The following is a 23,611-nucleotide window of genomic DNA, read 5'->3' on the forward strand; positions in this document are numbered from 1 at the left end:
TGAAAAAACAACAACCGGTAAGAAATTACTTCATGTACTTAATGCATATGGAGGTGTGTACCGATTATTCACTGGACACCTACGCCTGCCACAGTAGTAGACATTTCATGTTTTATCTCATCAGAATCTCACAACAACCCTGGGAGCTATCCATTAACCCCACTTTTATTAGCTCCGTGGTTGAGCATCAACCTATGAACCAGGAGGTCACGGTTCGATTCCCAGTCAGGGCACAGGCCCAGGTTACAGGCTCAATCCCCAGTGTGGGGCCTGCAGGAGGCAGCCAATCGATGATTCTCTCTCATCACTAATGTTTCTCTTTCTTTCTCTCTCTCTCTCCCCCCACCCTTCCTCTCTGGAATCAATAAAAAAAAATTTTTTTAAATAATATTCTTGGTATTTGGGAAGCATCTCTGTAAGGCTTCTTAGGAGCAGAGTGGGAAGGTCAGTAGCTGACAACCATACTGAGTCAAGAGTTTGCAATAAATGCCTGCAACGTGTTCACTCTGGATTTCCATAAGCGTGCTCGCTAGTATCCAGGTAGCTCTTCACACGATGAGCCTTGTCGCCACCCAGTCTGTGAATGCACCCCTGGAGAGTCCGATGGGGCAGGGCCGATGGGGCCCAAGATCCTGCACGTCTAACGAACAGCCATGAGATGCTGCCCCGGAGACCAGCCATCAGAAGCAAAGGTCTCCGAGCCCGTGTCTTCACTGAGGTCCTCACGCCAGCACTCCCCTCTTTACTCCCGGGAACTGAGCATTACAGAATCTCCTTATTGTGTGCTCATTAATTTTTTTTTTAATTTTTTTATATATAACCTAAAAATAATTTTTTTCCTAGTTCAATGACAAGGCCTCTCTTTTGCAATAATAACGGGCAGGCACTTCCAGAACATTTGCTTTAAGTCAGCTTTTCTCAAAAGGAAGTCTGCAAACATCTTCTTGATGGGTCCTCAAAAATAATTTTTCATAAAAGAGGTCCATACAATGGCATCTTGATCAGAGTTTTTCCTGATCAGCTCACAGCCAACATCCAGCTGCAAAAAAAGGACCGGACAGGGCCAGGGGAAAGGGTAGATTCTGGAAATCACAGAGCTTCCTTCCTGCCTGCAAACCTCTGAAACGGGTAAGTGGTTTGCGAGAACTTTGGGGGCAATGAAAAGCGGCATTCCCTAGGACACAGCAGGATTTCACCAGGAGTAAGTTATGCCAAACACGATTTCCTTTGTAGCAGGCTTGCCGTGGTGGCGGGTCATGACAATGCTGGTAGACAGCATAGCTAGGTTTCAGCAAGGGGTAGGATGGAGTCTCCTAAAAGCATCTCGGGGCCAAGAAGAGAGAAAGTGCAGCCTGAATAACGCTGCAGAGCTAGATTCACAGGTGGCTGCACTGAATACAGGAAAACAAGGGGTGGATGGAGTAGTGTCAGCCCGGTGTGAGGTCCTTCCCAGCTCCGCCCCCTCTCCCCCCCCCCCCCCCCCCCCCCCCCCCCGCCTATCTCTCCCGAACCAGAAACAACAAAATTAGAAACCACGCCACCGTTTTCAGTGGCAGTTTGGTGGTCAATGAACGCTCAAAGAGAGGTTGGGGACAGGAAAAGGAGGTAACGTGGGAAGCAGGGAAGTAGTAGAGGTTTCTCCATTTAACATTTGTGAAGGACAGTGGCAGGTGAGCACCAGTGAACACAGCATTTCCAACGTGTGTGGGAGGAGGGAGAGGCGGAGGGAAGATGCACGCGGGGAGGGCTGTTCCAAAGCTTTTTTCCATCGTTAGCATCACGCTCTTCCACTTCTCCTGGGCCACACAGGGTCCCAGGAGGCATCGCGCTGAAGTTTTAGTTCTGAGTCGGAAATCCGAAGAGGACAGCTTTGGGAAAGACACCAATCACTGGCCTCTGGAGAGGCTTCTAACACTCAGCAAATCGAGTTACGCACACATCCCGAAACCACAGGAAAGCAGTCTCCCATCCAACAGCTGCTCATGGGAGGAAACTTAATTGTGTAAAAAGTCCAGGATACTTTTATTTACTTTATTAGAAAATAAATATACCTTTATTTCGTTCCCGAAAGCGGGAAAGCGCTCAAAAGACTCCAGGAGTCGTGTGTCAAGAACATGAGAGACGCCAGATTTAGGATAACGGTCCCATCGAACAGTAGGATATTGGCAATCGATGATAACAGATTTCATTTTAAAAATCCATGAATCCACACTAGTACGGGGAGGACGGGGGAGGGAAGTTCTAGCAGAACGCCAGCTATCAGATGCAACAGGAATGACACAGTTAGAAAATAACCCCTTTGCAACCTCAGTGTAACTGGCTCAGGGAAGAGTCACAGCTGAAATCTGAAAGTACTTGGGGAAATATTTTTTAATATGTATTTTATTGATTTCAGAGAGGAAGGGAGGGGGGCAGAGAGATAGAAACATCAATGATGAGAATCACTGATCGGCTGCCTCTAGCACACCTCCTACTGGGGATCGAGCCCGCAACCCAGGTATGTGCCCTGACTGGGAATTGAACCGTGACCTCCTGGTTCACAGGTTGACACTCAACCACTGAGCCACCGTGGCCGGACATGGGGAAAGATTATTAAGGAACAGGATGCGTACATGATCTCGAGCATTATCCCACAGATTGCCGACCAGTCATAAAAGGACAAGCGCACTGGTCCATGGGAAAGCTGCGGTGGCCACTACTAACCAGGAGACCCCACTCCATAATCACCAACAGCAAGAGACTCACTCCGGCCCCAGGTGCCTCCTGGTGGGGCGCAGTGGGTGGTATCACCTCAGGTGTCTCTTTGCCAAAAATGCTTGACCTGAACCTAAAAAGTGGGGGACAGGTAGACAAATCCAAAATGTGGGACCATTGGTCGAAACTCTTCAAAGCAATTAAATGTCGCAAAACAGAACAGAAGGAAGACACAGGACAATGGAGCACAATGCATGCCATTCTATTGCACCCTGGATTTTTCTTACAAAGTGGTGGGATCATTTCAATATGAAACGTACATGACAATGATATCACTGAATTTTGGTTCATTTTCTTAGGTTCAACAACGATAATAACAATAATGATCATTTCGGGTAGGATAGAAAAATGTCTTTATTCTTAGGAAACATAAAAGTATGTAGAAGTGATGTGCAATGGTGTCGGCAAATTATTTTTTTAAGCTCAGAAAAAAATATATACATATGCAGAGAGGACAGAATGTTAACAGTCGATGGGATGGGTATAGATGAGAAGTGTACGAGTGCTTTTTCTTCTTTTGTCCGCTTTTTTTGCAGGTAAGTTTTCAATACTGATGATTAAAAATGAAGGGAAAATGTTTTTAACATTCATTAAATATTTTATTCCCACTAAGGAGAAAATAAATGGGACTACATCAAAATAAAAAGCTTCTGCACAGCAAAAGGAACCATCAACAAAACAGTAAGAAAGCCCACTGCATGGGACAACATACTTGCCAAGGTGACAAGGGTTTAATCTCCAACATTTATAAGGAACTTATACAACTTAACAAAAGGAAGATAAACAATCCCATCAAAAAATGGGGAAAGAACCTAAATAGACACTTTTTGAAAGAGGACATACAGAAGGCCAAGAGACATATGAAAACATGCTCAAAGTCACTAATCATCTGAGAGATGTGAATCAAAACGACAATGAGGTACCACTTCACACCTGTCAGAATGGCTAACATCAACAAATCAACAAACGACAAGTGCTGGAGAGGATGCGGAGAAAAAGGAACCCTCGTGCACTGCTGGTGGGAATGCAGACTGGTGCAGCCACTGTGGAGAACAGTATGGAGTTTCCTCAAAAAATTAAAAATGGAACTCCCATTTGACCCAGTGATCCCACTTCTAGGAATATATCCCAAGAAACTAGAAACACCAATCAGAAAGGATATATGCACCCCTATGTTCATAGCAGCACAATTCACCATAGCTAAGATTTGGAAACAGCCTAAGTGCCCACCAGCAGATGAGTGGATTAGAAAACTGTGGTACATCTACACAATGGAATATTCGGCTGCTATAAAAAAGAAGGAACTCTTACCATTTGCAAGAGCATGGGTGGATCTGGAGAGCATTATGCTAAGTGAAATAAGCCAGTCAGAGAAAGATAAATATCACATGATCTCACTCATTTGTAGAATATAATGAATAACATAAACTGATGAACAAAAATAGATCCAGAGACAGTGAAGCATCGATCAGACCGTCCAACCAGAAGGCAGGGGAGGGTGGGGAGAGGGGGTAGAGATCAACCAAAGGACTTACGTGCATGCATACAAGCATAACCAATGGACACAGACACTAGGGGCGGGTGAGGGCATGTGCTGGGGGGGGGGGGCATGAGGGGGAAAGAAGACATATGTAATACCTTAATCAATAAAAATAAATTTATTCCCCCTCAGCCTTTATTTCCCATAAAAGCTCCTCAACCTCATGCCTCCTACTGCAGACGTTTATCCTTGGAATTCGGTAGCAATTACAGTTTTCTCTGCACTATGCATTCAGTATTACAAATCCATATAAATTGTGATTTTAAAAGTATTTGAAAATATACTAGAGCATCAAAAGTTTAATGAGCAGGGTAGTCTAGTAGACAACACATTAAAGCTGAGTGCTGATATTTGTTTCTGGGCTTTCGGTTTTTTCCAAGGCAATCTCTTTCTCCAGAGACAGTTAGAGGAACCTTCCTCGGGTGAAAGCTAAAGCTGTCTCAGCACAGTGCTCCCACCCAGTCAACAACGAAGTCCAAGCCGAGTGACGACAAGGCTGGTGGCTGCATAAACGCCATCCCTGTCGTACCACATGTAACCATCATCGTGAGCTGACCACAGAATAAGCCAGCCGTGATTGTACATACCAACAACAACAAAAATATGAAGAGCTGCAGATTAAATCTCAACCCGAATTGGGGAAATTCATTCTAAAATTGATGGTGACAAAACAGATGGCATGCATCTCTCTTCTGGCATTTTGCCCAAGAAATAGAAACCCAAGGAAGCATTCTTATGCAACAAATGAACACATTTCAGAGATGCTAAATTTAAAAAACAAAACCAAAATTTAACCTGTTCTTCACTTGTTTATTTCTTATGTTCATATCATCAAACAGTAAGATATTAATACACAAACAGATTTAAAGGTCAATTTTCTCATATTTAGAATACATTTCCAACCGAAATAGACTCTGATTTAACCAAATTAACATACAACCTCACATCACGAATGACAACCCCCTCACAACACTAATAACTTTTTGGTCACTTTTCTTTGGAACAAAAACTGGCTTCTGCTAAGACTTGCTTTAAAATATATTAATAAATGATCCTTAACAACTGACAAGGTAAAATGAATAAGGAAACTAAAACCCAAAATAAACGTATCTTTGTTCAAAATATCAACTGGTTATGAAAGACTAAAGACAATAATTTGTTATAGATGTAAGTGTTTCTTTATAACAGCCAATTGCAAATAATATGTAAAACATACTTTAAAAATCCGGTCATTTACAATATTAGCAAGTTTTCTCTCCTTTTGTATATATTTAAAACTATCGATAATAAAAAATTGGGGGGGGTTCCTTTAAGTAGTAAGAGGTTTCCTCGTTTATTCCCCCAGGTGACAATAAGAAAAATGTTTAAAATGAGAGGCATTTTAGAATTCTCACTTCTGCAGCAAACCTATATGCTAAAAATACCTTGCCAAATAAATGAACTGCTTCTAGCGATGACCCATTTTAAAAGAAAAATCTAACTAAAATTTCACAAGTGAAATTAAATTGCTCTAATGGACTACTTACCTCAAAACCTATTTATGTGTTATCTACATTAAAACCACTCTACGAAATAGTGTGAAACGTTTCATTAATAATACTTTTAAAAAAACAAGCTGAACAAAAAGCTTAGGTAATACGCGTCTCTGTGGTCTCCGTGTATTTAGTTCAGTGCCTTTGACTTGCTTTCCATTTTCCAGAAGTCAATAAGTACAATTTTCCTGAAGTAAAATCGGCATTGCTTGAGCTCTCTCAGCATTAAAAACGAAAAAAGCAATAGTGCCTCTTGTCATTAGAAAAATATCTTCAGCGTGAACAGCTAATATTTATTAAGCATATTTTACATGCCAGAAACTGAACAAGTAACATATGTGTTGCCTTAGCTAACCCTCCAGACAGCCCTCTGACGGAGAGACTATTATTAGCACCACTTTGGAGAGGAGGGGATGGAGATTCAGGTAAGTTAAGTATTAGAGAGATGGCCAGGCATCGCCCCAAATCTCACCCCCACTTCTTTCCTAGCAGCATGGCTTTGGCTGGGCGTCTGACCAGCCAGCCAGAGGGTACCCCTGCCCGCCCATGAGCTGAGGTGTGGTCCTGGACCACGATCTCACCACCGCTTCTCACTGGTCCATGAGTGGAAGTGACCAGGCACCTTCCAAGCCACGTGCTTCTCTCTCTCCTCACGGGCTGGGACCCAATGAGGCAGCTCCAAGCCCACAGACGACGACAGCACCCTAAGGAGTGGCAGAGCCACACAACAAAACGAACGTGCTCAGTGAGCCTGGTCATCCTAGACCTCACGTCTAGCTCCTGCCCGGCCGGTGTGGCTCAGTGGTTGAGTGTCAACCTATGAACCAGGAGGTCACGGTTCGATTCCCGGGTTGTGGGCTCCATCCCCAGTGTGGGGCGTACAGGAGGCAGCCAATCAATGATTCTCTCTCATCATTGATGCTTCTCTCTTTCCCTCTTCCTTCCTCTCTGAAATCAATGAAAACATTAAAAAAAAAATAGAGCTCCAGAAACCCTTGTCATTTCCAGGTGATGAGAATGTCTTTTGTTCTAATGAGGCAACTCTGGGTGGGCTACTGGATGGCTCCTCCCTCTGCGGCCCCCCTATGTCCCTCCTGCCCCCCATTCTCCTGGAAAAGACAAGGGCTGAAATGGAGTTCATGCTCTACCATGCCGACTTGCTAAAGCCTTCAGAAAAATCCTCGCAGCATGGAGCTTGGAGAGCTCCCAGGGGGATGAACACGTCCACAATGGGAGGGTGACTCCCCCAAGTCCTCGGGGCAGGAGCTCCCGTACTCAGGATCCTCCCAGGCCTCGCCCTATTGTCTCTTCTCCTGACTGTTCACCTATGTCCTTCTCACACCCTCGGACACCCCGGTCCACGTGCATCAACACTGGCCTGAGTGCTGCGGGCGCTCTCGCAAAGCAAAGCAACCCAAAGGGGAGGAGGCCATGGGAACCTCAGACGTGTGGCCACGTCGGACAGAAGGTGTGGGCCACCCAGGCCCCTCCTACGTCCCATGGGCATCGAAGGTGGGAAGCGGTCCTGAGACTGAGCCCTTCACAGGGGGGCCTGGCGCTCCTCCGGGGAGATGGTGTCCGGATGGAGGGAAACTGGAGGGCACCCATCTGGTGTCCAGAGAGCTGCTTGGTGGGGTGACTAGGAGTGTCGGGAGTAAAGTATTCTGTGTGAGAGTAACGAAACAAAGAGCAAAAACAGAGAACACAGCAAACCCTGAGGAGGGAGGAAGATCTGACTTAGAGTTTCCATGTTATGCTGTGTTATTTGAAATGTCCATTTCCCAATAGAAACGTACCACACACAAACAATCAAGGAAATACGGCCCATCCACAGAAAATAAGTCAGAAAGGGACTCGGCCGAAGAGGACACACAGACGGCCACCAGACGAAAAGGGGCTCCACGTCCCGACTCATCGGAGAAGGGCAGGTTACAATCTCCATCAGATGTCCCCTCGCCCCTGTCAGAAGGCGGCACGTGTGGGCACGAGTGTGGCGAGCAGGGAGTCCCCGGGCGCTGCTGGTGAGACTGCAGACGGGCGCGGCCGCTGCGGAGAACAGGAGGAGCTTCCTCAAAACATAGAACTGCCTTATGAGCCAGCGATTCCACTTCCGGGAATGCGTCCACAGAAACCCAAACACTCCTTCGAAAGAATACATGCACCCTATGTTCACTGCAGCGTTATTTGATTTAAAAGACAATTGAATAAGGCAATAATTATAAAAGTGGACTGATGACTTTACGATGCATAAAACAAGGAATGGGGCTATAATACAGTTTTTGTGTACTTTTGAAATTCATCTGAACTAGATTGTTTTACATTAAGAAGTTCATTGCAACCCCCAAGGCAACCACTAAGAAAATAACTCCAAAAAAAATCATAATATCATCAGGAATGATGAAGTAAAGGTCTATGAAAATTCTCTTCTCCAGAAAAGCAACAACAAGAGGCTTAAAATGATACATTAGAAAATATATATTTATCACAAGACAACACAGTTATGGAGGAATCTGGGAATTAAAAAAAAATAGAAGACCTCACAGAAAACCAATAGTAAGAAGGCAAACATATGCTACGTGATTATCAGTAATTAAATTACATATAAATAAGCCCTCCATAGAGAGGCAGAGATTGTCAGAATACATATTTTAAATGATACCACTATATGCTGTATCAAAGAGAAACTTTAGACTCAGAGACACAAGTAGGATGAAAGTAAAAGGATATAAAGATATACCATGCAAACAGCAACCAAAAAAGAATTGCAGTGGGAATGCTAATATCAAACAAAATAGACAGTAAGACAAAAATTGTTACTAGAGAGAAAGAAGGATATTTTTATAGCAAAAGAATGGGTCAATTCAAAGAAAATGCATAATGATTATAAACATATGTGCACCTAACAAAAAGGCTACAGAATACAAAAGTAAAAACTACCAGAGCCGGAGGGAGAAGTTGCCAATTTAACAACATCTGGAGGGGCCATTATTCCACTTTCCATAATGGATAGAACAACCAGAAGATCAACAAGGATAGGTATGACACCAAACACACAAGTGACACTGTCAAGAAAGTGAAAAGACAATCCACAGAAAAGGAAAAATTGTTCAAGTCATATGTCTCGCAAGGATCTGGTATCCAGAATATAAAAAGAATTTGTACAATCCTATATAATAAAAGGGGAATATGCAAATTGACCCTAACAGAGGAACAACCAGTCGCGATGACACGCACTGACCACCAGGGGGCAGATGCTCAATGCAGAAGCTGCCCACTGGTGGTCAGTGCGCTCCCATAGGGGGAGCTCCTTTCAGCCACAAGCCGGGCTGACGGCTGCGAGCACAGCGGCGGTGGTGGGAGCCTCTCCTGCCTCCACAGCAGCGGTAAGGATGTCCGACTGTGGCCTGGGCCCGCAGTCGGACATCTCCTGAGGACTCCTGACTGCGAGCTTAGGCCCAATCCCCCAGGGAGCAGTCCTAAGCTGGCAGGTAGACATCCCCCAAGGGCTTCCTGGCTGCCAGAGGGATGTCTGACTGCCAGCTTGGGCCCGATCTCCAGGGGAGCAGGCCTAATCCAGCAGGTGGACATTCCCCGAGGGATCCCAGACTGCAAGAGGATGCAGGTCAGGCTGAGGAACCCCCCAGAGTGTACAAATTTTCATACACTGGGCCTCTAGTATGAAAATAAGTAGATAACCATTTTTAAATCAGCAGAGGATTTGAACAGACATTCCTTCAAAGAATATATATAAATGCCAATAAGCACACAAAAAGATGACCAACATAATTAGCCATTAGGGAAAAGCAAATCAAAACCACAATGAAATCCCACTTCGCATCCCCTGGGATAGCTAAAATAAAAAAGGAAAACCAATAACAAGTGCTGGCAAGGATATAAAGAAACTGGAACCTGTAACCATGGTAGGTTGGAGTATAAAAATGGATGCACTCACTTTGGAAAACTGTTTGGCAGAACCCCAAAATGATGAATGTAGCGTTACCGTACAACCCAGCAACTCTACTCCAAGGTGTATACCCAGGAGAAATTAAAACATAAAGCCACACAAAAAACGTTTACACAAATGCTCATAGCAGCATTAGTCATAATATCCAGAAAGTGAAAACATCTCGACTGTTCATCAACCGATGGACAGATACGGTATACCCATACAACGCAATTTTATTTGGCTAGACAAGAGTGAAGTACTGCTGTAACATTGGAAGCATGATGGTAAGTGAAAGATGCTAGTCACCAAAGACTCCACAGTATATAATTCTAACATTAAGTGTCTAGAATACGCAAATCTATAGAGACAGAAAGCAGAGTAGTGGTTATGCTGGCCTGGGGAGTGGCTGCTAATGGGCACTGAGTTTCTCCGGGGGTGATGAACACAGGTCCAGGAATTACATAGAGGTGATGGTTGCACAGCTTGGTAAATAGAGTAAAACCACCTGAATGATATACCTTAAAATGGTGAATTTCATGGTATTGAATATCTCAATAAAGCGGTTGTTGTTTTTTAATCCGTAAGGAAAATTAATACCTGCAGAATGACTTTCCCAAAGAGAAAATAAATTATATTTTGTCTTATAATCAGTCAGGGCAACAAATATTCACTGACCCAGACTGTGCTAGATGCTGGGGATGCATCAATCAACAGTCTGGACCCACAGGGACTTCTGTTGTTAACGAGAGAAAAAATCGGTAATAAGGCTTTGGAAAGAATTTTGATTCCTTCCCTTAGTTTTCACTCTCAAAATATACAAAATGCCAATTTTTAACGTAACAAACTATAATTAAAAACCCAATTCCAACGAACATTAAATATTAGCAGCTGCCCAAATCAACAACCAGATGCCAAAGATAAATTAACTCAAATTCTATGGCCAGTCACACCTCGCTCCCAGCCCAAGAAGGTCCAGGTGGGGTCTAGCCTCCGGCCTTGACTACCCTTTGCAGTGTGTATCCCCAGCTTGACGGCGCCAAGAAATGTCCATATCTCCATTCCTCCCAGCATCCCAGCCCAGGCTTCCTTCCATTTCAGGTTTTCAGGACCTACGTTTTATTCCTTTAGGCATCTACCTCTTTCCTTCAAACACGGTTAGTTACTGAGGTTCTTCACGTATATATTTTAAGTCAGGTCATCAAAGAAAACGCAGTTCCCTTCTTTTTATATCTTTTATTCCTTTTTATTTAAATAATATTTTTATTGATTTCAGAGAGGAAGGGAGAGGGAGAAAGAGATAGCAACATCAATGATGAGAGAGAATCATTGATGGGCTGCCTCCTGCACGCCCCACAATGGGGATCGAGCCCACAACCCGGGCATGTGCCCTGACTGGGAATCGAACCATGACCTCCTAGTTCATAGGTCGACGCTCAACCACTGAGCCACGCCGGCCGGCCTTTTTATTTCTTTTACTTAGAAAAATCCCAAAGGGTCCCGCCAGGACCGTAACGCTTCTCCCCGTGCTTGGCGGCCTGCACTAAGAAAGCCAGGAGTCCTGCCATCTCATATGTTTTGTTGCTCCAGAACGGGGCTGTAAAACAGACGCAGGAAACATGTGGATTCTGTGTGGCCTGAGCTGTTCTAACAACATTTAATTACCAATATATTACAGTCAAGGGATGCTTTACATACAAATGTACATCTTTAGCTTCATTTGAAAAATCTGAAGACACAAAATTCCCACGTGGCAACAGCTGGGTGAGCTGAGTGATGACACTTGTTTGTCCTCCGATAAAGAACGTCTCCTCTCTCTGTGATGCTCACCGCTGCACAAGCTTTCCACGCACAATGCATCCAGCTGGTTCCCTCTGTGACCTGCTGCCTCTGGAGGGGGTGGATTCTAGAGGAGTCCAAGTCCCGAAAGTCAGAAGTTGTTTCCCATCAGAAAGGGATGCCCTCCTCCCTTCTCTGTGGTTGTAGGCTGGCTGGCCACGTCCTCTACCTCTGCCAAGCTCTCCTGGGGTCTCACTCCAACAGCCGCTTCACCTCCTCGGAATCACCGTCTTGTCTACCATCTGGGTATCACCCACCTACTGAATTACTCCAGGGCGCGCCTGGCCTGGCAGCCTGCTCCGAGAAGCCTAAGTCCAGGCCACGTGGCAGACAGCACTGAGGATGTCAGCCACAGACCGAAATCTTCATTTCCAGATCACTGCTCGTTGCAGGTAGATGTTCCTACCTGAACATCTCACTTCCTGAATTCTGAGTTAAAACGACGTTTCTCCAGCTCACCGTGCACACCACACATTTGGGGATCCTGTTAAAACGCAGATTCTGACTCAGTGGGCCTGGCACAGGGTCTGCAAGTCTGCATGTCTAGCAAGTCCACAGGGGACCAGAGGCTGCTGGGGTGTGGACTGCACTTGGAAGAGCAAGAAGTTAGCAAACTTACAAAAGGAGAAGGCGGTTTCTGAGGTGAGAATTATCTGAATGAATCAGACCTCCGAGACTTGACTTCCTGCCATTTTAAAACTTCAAAAACGTGAATCTTTTAGCATCTGTGCCAACTTAATATCGGACTTACATAAATAATCGCCATTCATAATGGTCCGTGAGAAGAAACAAACAGATGGTTCCTTCAGTCATCAGGCATTGATTATTGCATATGCATTCTGTGATCAATACTTGGCATTATACAGAGGGGTCGGCCAACGTGCCATATATTCAGAGTGCTTAAAGTCCAGTTGGCAAAGAGACTACCAGGAACAAGGAGTGGGCCACCTAAGGCACCACCTAATCGCTCTGCACTGGTGATCCCCAGGCAGGTGCCACATCTGCATCAGGGGGGTGTGGGGGGGCAGAGATGTCAAATCAATCACACTTCCCACTAACGCCCCCCCTCCCCCCAAATTATGATGCTCACTCTACCCGCACCGTTACGGTCCAGCACTGGCAAAGGGAGCTGCATTTACTTTCAGGAATGCCTTCTTCTTCAGAAGGCTAAGGTGGGAGAAGAAGATGAAAACAATGTTTTCACTTGCTTACAGGAGACAGTGGGGGTAGAGAAGTAAGGAGAACTGGTGGGCATTCCAGGAGGGAGGCCGATGCAAAGAGAATCCAAGCATACTAGAGACCCTTCACGTTTTCCAGCTTAGGTCAGGGGCAATGCAGATCATGTCCTGAAAACCTTCGAGGATCACGTCCATTTGTCTGAAATGAGGCCAAGCCTCAGGCAAAAGTATAAGAAAGGTCATGTCCAATTGTGACGTGACCTCTTCGTACCTGTACCCCACGTCCCCCGGTATCTTAAAGCAAAATCCTAAAGCCTAGGTTCCTCCCACCATGGGTCTCTATAGGCTCCCAAATACCCATCGGAATGACTGGGCCTGAGTCCCCATATCTTTGTGCTTTCATTCTTCCAATGGATCACTGACAAGGAATATGCTTATTTAAAGGACTATTATGGAAAAAATTACTGCCTTAACCCATTATGATCAGTATAGACCTCCTACTCTTTTAACAAAAAAAGTTCCTAGTACTAACATTGTAGCAGAACATTTGTTTGTTTGTTTTTAATATATATATATGTGTGTGTGTGTATATATATATATATTTGTTTATTTCAGAGAGGAAGGGAAAGGGAGAGAGAGATAGAAACATCAATGATGAGAGAGAACCACTGATTCATTGATTGAACCCACAACCCAGGCATTCGCCCTTGACTAGAATCGAACTCGGGACACTTCAGGCCACAGGCTGATGCTCTATCCACTGAGCCAGACCAACCAGGGCTATGTCAGAATGTTTTGTTAACAATTCTTCCTTCCCTGCCCGTCCTCGGCATGGCTCACTGTGGGAGAGTGTATTTCTGACAGATGCCACTTGATGTGCGAGAGCTCGTTTCTAATCATTGTCGTGAAGAAATGTACTTCCTCCTCCACTGGTACAATATTACCTGAGCGCGGTTCCCTAAACAGCCAGCGTCCGTCTGCATCGAGAAGTGTGAGACTCCCTGCCCATGCCTTGGCCCTCACATACTCAGGGATCCCAATTTCCCTCTTCCTGTATTTCCTCAAGATCAGGGCCCTTTCTCTTCTCTGTGAATGGAGCCGCCTGTGGGTGGGCTTCTAGGTGCAACTTCTGCTCTTCACAAAGCCATCACCTTCTTCTCTGGACATGAATCCAGCGCACCGCCCGTCCTGCCCCCCGACGAACTTCCCCAGGCCCATGAATAACGGTTCGCGAACAGAACGACCTCCTCGCCTCCTCGCTCGAGTTTTCAGTGATAAATGAACAAAGCCTCGCACCAACCACGCCTCCCCGAACAGATGCCAAGAGCTGATTCATCCTCGGCATGACACCGGTGGTTTCACCCCACCGTACAGTGCAATACCCACTGGCACGTACGCGATAGTAATCGCTCTTTCGCACTCTCACTCCGCTGATGTTAGGCAACAGCCAACCGAGTCCTCTGACAAAGGAGCTCTGTCAATAACTCCTGGTTTCTCTCTAAGGATAATGCGTGTCTTTAACCTCCCAGCTGACTTTCCAAGTGTCTTTTCAATAATATGACTCATTTTTGCTCCAAGGATCCTCTAACGATGCTACTGGAGTTCTAGTCGCTTACCTACAGGGAGCAACAGCACACGTTAATTTTGTCACGGAAAGCGTTCTGGTGGGCGTGTCCTGGAGAACTTCAATCGGGTCACAGAGAAGCCACTGTGCTTTGTTTGAAAATGACACCAAAACACCCGTGGCTTCCTGCCACGATTAGACAACGTTTCATAACAGGCGGTGACTGGGGAGCAGGGGCAAGTGGGTGGTGAACCCCACAATAAACAGTTCTGAGACCGTCACTGTCACACTTCCCTGGGCGCTTTTCGGTTTCAGATACAGTTCTGAAATGGCCGCTCCCACAGATTCCCGTTTTTATACACAGAGATTCGCATTTTATATTTGCAGCGAGACGCGGGCCTCTAAGGATGTTTGTGATGGACTGACCTGTGGCATTGACACGACTATTCTCATCACTACTTTCACTCTCCCATGAACCACTGCTGAGCTGCTGATCTATTTTTTGTGAAATGAGGATCCAACTTAAGACCGGCGACAACAAAAATGGTTATTTTAACAGATGAACAGCAAGCAAGCGATACAAAAAGTATACTAACCAAGATAAAGTGCACCATATGTAAGGTAAGCTATAGTAACCAGTGCAGTTTTCATAGCACAGACACAATTTTTTAATATTGTGAGTTTTAAGAACATAGTAAGATTCCTGCTACAATCGTCAACACTCTCAGACATGCTCTGTCACTCCTACACCGCCTTTCAGATCTCATTTCCAACTACCCCCTGGACACCCCATCCCATCTTGCTAATCTTCGAACACATCCAAACACATTCTCACCTGTGGGCCTTCGCAATGGCTGTTCCCTCTGCCTGGAACACCCACCCTCAGGCATCTACATGAGTAACCTCTCTCGCCTCCTTTTAAGTCTTTGTTAAGGTCTCTTTCACCGTGATGCCTGCTCAACCATATTGACCTTGCTCTACTTTCTCTTTTTCCAAAGCCCTTGCCTCCTTCCCTGGCATGCTATATAATTTACTTACTTATTTGGTTTATTATCTGTCTCCCACTCCCATCCCTCCATTCCCAAGGGCAGGGATCTTTGTTTTATTCATTGGTATTTCCCGGTACCTAGATCAGAGACTGAATCACAGAAGGTGCTCAATAAATAGTAGTGAAATGAATGAATGAAATTTCTCATTGCTTTTCTTTCTGACCACCAAATTGTCTGTGGCTCTCCCTTTGGGACTTAAACAGAAAATGGAGAGCTAGCAAAGATTTTCAAGCAAGAAAATCTTTCCAACAGATCAGTATTATAATTACACAGGTGAGAAGATGAACTCAAGTTTGGAAAGGCTGGGTGCAGAGAGTTTAGCTGAAAGGTCAATCCTTGAAAGAGATGATGAAGGCCAGTTTTCCAAAGGACTAGGCCTTCTCAACTGGTTCATTTCAACCCCACCATATACATATCTATAGATATATGATCAATGTTTGTATAAACATATATATGTAAGCATATATGCATGCACACACATAAATATATATGATGAACTACTCTAGAAGCCGAGGACATTTTTCTAACCTATGGGTATTCTTCATATAAAAGCTAATGACACCCTGGCCAGTGTGGCTCAGTTGGTTGAGCATCATCTGTGCACAGAAAGGTTGCTGGTTCGATTTCTGGTCAGGGCACATGCCCGGGTTGCAGGCTCAATCCCCGGTAGGGGGTGTGCAGAAGGCAGCTATTTCTCTCTCACAGCAATGCTTCTCTCTCTTTCTTTCTCTCTCTCTCTCTCTCTCTCTCTCTCTCTTTCTAAAAATCAATAAAAATATGTTTTTTAAAAAACTAATGACTTGGGTCATAGTTAAGACAACCATATTTCACAGTTTTCCTGGGAGAGCCCCAGGTTATATAGTTCTTGATATAGTTCAAGGACTCTCAAAAATGTCCTTGTCTGGACAAAAAAAAAAAATTACATAGTCATCCTACTTATAAAAGAAATACATAAATTTCTTCTTATTCAGACATGCTGCCCAAGCTTGTGAGGACTGTAAGGGAGTAAGAAAGGGTGACAGCCATAATTAATTGGAACACCTACTGGCCACCACCGCCACTGAACTATTCAAGACAGACGATTCTTTAGCAAAGGAGCACGGTTGTTGCACAAATGGGTGCACAAACCATATCTCCAGCTTTGGAACCCAAACCCCTACCAGGCCACCGGCACAATCTCACACCCCCATAAGAATGCTCCCCCGGGGAGCAGGCTCCACCGTTCTCCTCTGCAAGCCCTCTTCACAGGAGCTGGGGCCCAAACCCAAGGCTGGGGTCAGAACACAAGGGCTCTCCCATCAGCCTTGTGGCCCTGAGGGCTTGGAACCTCGGAGTCAAGTCCTCACAACAACACCTGTGCTCTGAACTCGCCGTGAATCTCCAGAACCTGGACCAAACACTAGGTCCTGAACCCTTTACTCCCGTCCCGTCTGCGGGAGCCACACGCCCAGCAGGCCTACCGACAGGTTTTGCCCAGCTGCTCTCCCGAGTCACTAGAGTTCCCCCACTTCGCGTCAGCCCGGGGTAAACGGGGACGTGTTCGTTCTTACCGTTCTTGGAGACAATAATAGCGTAGGCTTAGGGCCACTCTAGACACTGAACAACTGAAGGATGCAACTACTTTATTTTCTATATATATAAATAGGTCCTTTTATATAGCAATCCTTTTACCTTCTTTTTCTATCTCCCTTGCTATTTTTTTTCGATATGCATATATTATTTGTTTGTTTTTACTTTTCTTATCTTTGCATTGAACAATAAGAGACTGCCATAAAGCAAGACTCAAATGTGAGGTCAGGAGAGGGTGGTAAACAGTGAAGATTCCTTAACATGTAGGATGATCGTATGACTTATCACCCAAACCAGGACGCTTTGACCTATGACAGGGGGTGCCCTGGATAGTTTGATAAGCGAGGCCGACAGGAATAAACTGGGGCTGTTGCAGGCAAACCAGGAGGTCCGGTCACCCTTCCGACCCCTCACGCATACCCTCACACCAGAGACGTCCTGAGCACCAAGACCCAACCCCTGCCTCCGTCGGGTCAACCAAAATGCAAACACAGTCCCTCTCTCGTGCATGCCAGGTCTCTTTCCACCACAGCGCTGGCAATTCCCTACCCAACACACCATGCAAAACTGGTTCCATGTTCCCCCACGGAAGCAGGCGGCCGCACGCTAGGGCGTGGGCCGGGCCAGGTCCACAGCAAGCCCGCGGTCTGGAGCTTCAGGCTCCTCTTAAAGGAACACGTCACGAGAGACAGCCGCCTGGCAGGATGGGACCCAGGTACCGGCCACAGATGTAACGAGCATTTTGAACGACAGATCCTTTCATTGACGCCAGCGCACACTGGACAGAGCCCAAAAGCCACCTCGCCTGCATAGCACATGCATCCAGACGAAAGGCCACAGCCTCTGTCCTCCTCCCCAGGCCACAACCTTCGCTGCTTTGCCTTTTGCCGAGGTCTGCGATGGACAAGGCGTTAAAAGAATAAGAAAACGTGCGCACTGCCCGGGCGAAACCGAGCCCGTGCCTCACGTTCATTCCATGCTTCTGTTCAGAGGGGGTCCACCATGGCTCCGGCTCCTCATTCAGCAGTGTCCTGCGCCTGGCGAAGGCTAACTTGCTGAAGCTCTTCCCTCACCGGCACAGAGGGAAGGCCAAGTCTGTGGCCGGGCTGAGATGTGCAGCACATAAACAACCCACAATGGTGGTAGGAGCAGGAACGCTCCGCTCGCTCACCGCAAAGTTCAGCATGACGCCGGTTTCTGCACAGGCTCCACAGCCATGCACAAAGCGTCATGGCCAGAGGCTGCTCAGTGCTGTAATGGAGGCCATGGGAAAGCTACCCATCGCTGGGGGGGAGGGGGGGGGGGAGCACGTCCTGAGAGTTGGGAACCACCTGTCCTGGCGATGGTGGGAGAAACTCCTTTATAATGAATGGAATTAACGCAGTTGCATTAAAGCCCTTTCAGCTAGCAGACACCATGCGACCAAGGAGCCATATGTGAAATGAACAAGAGCTCAGGAACGTGCGGCTATTTTCCCCCCTAAGTGGTGCCATCGTATGAAATTCAAAGACATTTTTTTGTTCATAGAACTGTTTTTAAACTGCTTCACACAACCACACGTGAGACCAACGTGTGCCAAAGCAATAACCCAAACAAACAGCTTCGTGACGACTTTTTAAATGTGCAGAGAAGGGGGAACTGAACTGGTTAGGCTGCAGGTCTACCCTGAAAGATCAAGACTAGGTCTTCCCCACCCTCTACCCCACCCCACTCCATCTCCCAACAGTGAGGTGGCTAACGTGGCAGGAACACAATGGCCCTTTATGCTGGGCGCCCCATGGGAGGGAGGCCATCTGCTCCCACACTATATAAACAATCCCTGCAGGAATCTGCTGATGGCCACCCAGATTAGCCACCTCCAGATTGTCTCACCATGAATGACATCCTCATCCCAAGGAGGCCTCTCGCTTCACTAAGGACAAAGATGAGCCCGATAACTGACCCTTCTTTGTCTATAGGTCATGGAGGTGTCCGGTTAAAGATAATCTCTCAGAACACACAGCCATCTGGGAGGGGCGGGGGAGGGCTCTCTCTAAGCAAAGGAAAAAGGAGAAATAGTAAAAAGAAAAATCATACTTGCCTGGCCAGGGTGGCTTAGTGGTTGAGCCTTGACCTATGAACCAGGAGGTCACGGTTCGATTCCCGGTCAGGGCACATGCCTGGGTTGTGGGCTCGATTCCCCAGTGTGGGGCCTGCAGGAGGCAGCCGATCCATGATTCTCTCTCATCATTGATGTTCCTCTCTCTCTCTCCCTCTCCCTTCCTCTCTGAAGTCAACAAAAATATTTTAAAAAAGAAAAAGAAAATCATACTTGTCAGACCAACGAGTGCGTATATGCAATTTCACCAGGTCTGATAGAGGACTCTACTAATTACGTTACCATCTTTTTCTACATGACCAAGCCCAGGAAACTACTCCAGAAGAGACAAGCGCCACTCTGACAAAGGACCGGGTACCAGGAGCATTCCAAGTCTGCCGGGCTCCAGGACCGTGCACGCAGAGACATGCCAACAGGCTCACGCCTCGGGGAAGTTTGCCCGCTGCCCACCTGTATCTGGGACGATCGCAGACGCGTGCCTCCTCCGAGTGCAAGAGCTATGGATCCCTGTAACTCTGGGAGCCCCTGCCGTGTCCCCGCGGACGCCCCCCTCGGAAGGAAAGAAACGTGCCCGTCCAGACGTTCCCAAAACTCAGAGGCATCGCCGCGGAAAACACTCGAGCTCCGCGAGCAGAGAGGCCGGGCGCGGGGAGCCCGCCTCTGCAGCCGCACGGCCTCGCGGGCGCCTCCGTCTCCATCCGCAGCCCGGCTCCTCCAGGCCCGAGCCAGCCAGGCAGCGCCCGCACGTCCCGGCCCAAAGGAAGCGCAGCCTCCGCGCCCCCGGCGAGGCTCCCCCGGCGAGGCTACCAGCCCCGAAGTGCGCGCCCGGGGTGACCGACCCGCACGCGCGTCCCGACGCCCACCCGCGCTCGGGGCAGCGGGAGGCCAAGTGTCAAATGAATGACCGCGGCGGAGCCCGGAGGAAAACAAAGCCGCCCCCGCGGTCCGGTGCCTGCGGCGGAGGGCCCGGCCGGGCGCGCACTCACCGAGCTCAGCGGACGGGGACGGGGACGGGCGCGGGGCGCGGGCGGGAGGCCCCGCAGTCGTCGAGGTCGGGACCCGCGCCCGGGTGCTCTCCGCCGGTCCGCGCGCCGCGGGGAAGCTGGCGGCCGGAGCGCCGCTGCGCGTCGCATGCAGCTCCTGGCTGCGGCGGCCGCTGCCCCGGGGCCGGAGGACCGTGCGCCGCCGTCTCCGCCCCGGGACCCGCGGCAGCGCCCGGAGAGACGCGGCAGGAGCGGGGCGCGCCCTCAGCGGCCGTCCCCGCCGCCCCCCGCCGCGGGCCGGGGCTGTGCCTGCCTTTGTGCTGGCATCGGCCTCGGCTCCCACGGACCTGGCGCGCCTCCGGCAGCTCCTCCGGCCGCTCCGCGCCGCCGCCCACCGGTTACGCCGCGCCCCCCGCGCGCCCCGCGGATTGTGCCGAGTCAGCAGCGGCGGCGGCGGGGACGCGCGGAGCCATGGCTCCCGCCCGCGCTCCGAGACGCCGGCTTCGGGCGCCGCGAGGTCCGGGCGCCGCAGCTCGGCGGCCCGGCGCGGCGCGTCCCCGATCGGCCCGCAGCGCCCGGCTCGCCGCCGCTCGCTCCCCGGGCGCCGCCCGCGAGCTCTCCGTGCGCGGGCCCGCCCGGCCCCTCTCGCGGCTCCCCGCCGGCGGCCCGGCCTCCCTCCCGCCGCCACCTTCCTCCGGCCCGCGGGCCCGACGCCCGCCTCCACCCCCTGCGCCCCGGCCCCTGGAGGGCGAAGGGCCCGGCCGCTCACCTCCGGCAGCGCCGGCGCCCCTCCCGCCGGCCGCCGGGGCCGCATCTGCCCGCACCTCCCGGCGGGGCGCGCGGCGGGGGGCCTCCGGCACGTCGGGGGCCCGGGGAGGGGACGGGGAGAGGACGGGGGGGGACGGGCAGACCTGGGCCAGCGGGACCTTCCCGGGAAGGTGAGCGGGCGGGCGCGGCGGGGCGCCGGCGAATCCGAGGCTGCGGAGGATCCCGCTGCTCCCCTGCGGCGCGAAGGGCAGGATTGGAAACGGCGACGCGGAGGAGGGAGGGGGCCCTCCCAGGTCGCGCACCCAGACTCTTCCTAGGTCCCACGGAAAAGCTGAGTGGAGGGGTGTCATGCCTCGATTTCCCCAACTGCAAGGGCAAGACCGTCACACTCCTGTCACCTGCACGGGGCGTGGTCACGGTTAAAGATGGATTATTGGAAGCGCTCTGAGCTGCTTCACCTAAAGAGGGCACTAACGTGTAAAAATGTACCGGACTGATGTTTCCGGCTTTCTCTTGGCTGCTTCTGTGCATCTCCACCGGCTCAGTCCCCCTTGGGGAAAGAGTGAAAACGCTGAAATGTAGGGACCTTGCCCCCTATGCGTGGTATCTACCCAGGTATGGGAAAGATTTACTGGACTTTACAGTTTAACAACTGCACCTATGTGGAGGAGGTCCCAAAACATCCCCCCCCCCAAAAAAAAATAGTGGATATCCCATAATTTGGCTTTTTTAAAATATATGTGCTCGGTATTCATCTCTCCCCCTTCTCTGGTAACTAAGGGGGGGGGGGCGGGCCAGAACCGCCCTTCCCCCGGCGCAGGAGTCTCCCTGGTACCAGGATGCTAACACCTGCCACCTCCCACCCCGCTGGCCAACCACACTGCCTGCTTCCCGGATGGGAATATTGGTCCAGCAACTCAACCTGGGGCTTTGCTGAATCCTTTCAGAAAAAGAAGCCCTGTAAACGAGGGTGACTCGTTTGGAAGGACACAAACCAGTGCTAACAACTACCACCGCTGCCTGGGGCTGAGGCCAACTTCACAGGAAGGGCAGCTGAGGGAGAGAAATGTCTTCTGAACCTTGGAAGGCAAATGGGACTGAACGGACTCACCCCCTGAAGCCCATCAATCCCCCCCCCTTATTTCCTCCGGTCAGTTCAGCTGTGTCCTGTCACATGTAACAGAAAGCCCTGCCTCGTTTATTCCCCTGGCTCTGTCCATCCCAAGCATCATTGGCAGGTGCCTCCACGGAACTCATGAACGCCACACACAAAAAACGCCCCGTACAAACATGTTCTCTTTCTACATGTTCTCTTACTCAACCGAGCAACCCCACACCTACTACCCTCAACCTCCTGTATTAATTAACCACTGTTACAATTGAGCTTGAAACAAACAAAAAAATAGGATAAAAATAAATAGAGCTAAAATGGATCATTGATGCCCTTAGGGTTTTGGGGGGGTTGTTTGTTGTTGTTTTTTTCACCTTAAAAGGAATTCCAGCCCTAGCCGATTTGGCTCAGCGGATAGAGCATCTGCCCCAGGACTGCCTCACCTGAGGATACTTTCTCATTGATTTTTAGAGAGAGTGGGAGAGGGAGAGACAGAGAGAAATACTGGTGTGAGAGAGATACATGGGCTGGTTGCTTCCTGCACGCACCCGGACCAGGGGCAGGGAATCTGCAACCAAGGTACGTGCCCTTGGCCAGAATCGAACCCAGGACCAGTCAGTGCCCAGGCTGACAGAATATTGAGAGAACTCCTAAAAGTCCATTTAAAAAACTGAATTCAAAAAAGGGCAAAGGACCTAAATAAACATTTCTTCAAGAATATATTTGAATAGCCAATAAGCACGAGAATATGCTCAACATCACTAATGCAAATCAAAACTAAAATGAGATACTGCGCCACACCCATTAGGATGGCCACTATTAACAAATAGAAAACAAGTGTTGGTGAGAATGTGGAGAAATTGGAACACGTGTGCACTGTTTGGTGGGAATGTAAAATGGCACAGCTGCTGTGGAAAACAGTATGGCGGTTCAAAAACTTAAAAATAGAATTACCATACGGTCCAGCAATTCCACTTCTGGATTATAACAAAGAGAATTGACAGTGGGGTCTCAAGGGATATCTGTACACCCGACTTCAGAGCAGCATTGTTCACGATAACTAAAACGTGGAAGCAGTCCACATGCCCAGGGACCAACGAATACATGAGTAAAATGTGGAATACACAGACAGTGGAATATTACTCAGCCTTGAAAGGGAACGAAATTCTGCAATATGCCATATGGTTGACATGACACTAAGTAAAATAAGCCAGTCACAAAAAAACAAATACTGCATGATTCCACTTATATGAAATAGAGTAGACAAAATCATAAAGACAGGAAGTATAATGGTGGTTGCCAGGGCCTGGGTGGAGGGGGAAATTGGGAAATATTGTTTGTTTGCTTAATATATTTTTATTGATCTCAGAGAGGAAGGGAGAGGGGAGGGAAAGATAGAAACATCAATGATGAGAATCATTGCTCAGCTGCCTCCTGCACGCCCCCTACTGGGGATCAAGCCCACAACCCAAGCACGTGCCCTTCACTGGAATGGAACCCAGCACCCTTCCGTCCGCAGGCTGACGCTCTATCCACTGAGCCAAGCCAGCTAGGGCTGGGGAAGATACTGTTTTAACTTTACAAGATGAAAGAGTTATAGGGACAGATGGGGGTGATGGTTGCACAACAGTGTGAATATATTTAACACCACATGACTGTATACTTAAAATGATTAAGAAAGTG

General features: G+C 48.5%; 1 protein-coding gene across 2 annotated transcripts in view; it reads right to left on the reverse strand.

Moving 5' to 3' along the window:
- HECW2 (HECT, C2 and WW domain containing E3 ubiquitin protein ligase 2) overlaps nt 1-20,415 on the reverse strand; it is a 260,292-nt gene extending 239,877 nt beyond the window's left edge. For both annotated transcript variants that reach the window (XR_013814098.1, XM_079782596.1), the window contains exon 1: nt 20,053-20,415. The gene's annotated coding sequence lies outside the window, so the exon portion shown is untranslated. The remainder of the gene's footprint in view (nt 1-20,052) is intronic.
- Nucleotides 20,416-23,611: the final 3,196 nt, after the last annotated feature.

Source organism: Cnephaeus nilssonii (assembly GCF_951640355.1).
Source record: "Cnephaeus nilssonii genome assembly, chromosome: 10".
Taxonomy (NCBI): domain Eukaryota; kingdom Metazoa; phylum Chordata; class Mammalia; order Chiroptera; family Vespertilionidae; genus Cnephaeus; species Cnephaeus nilssonii.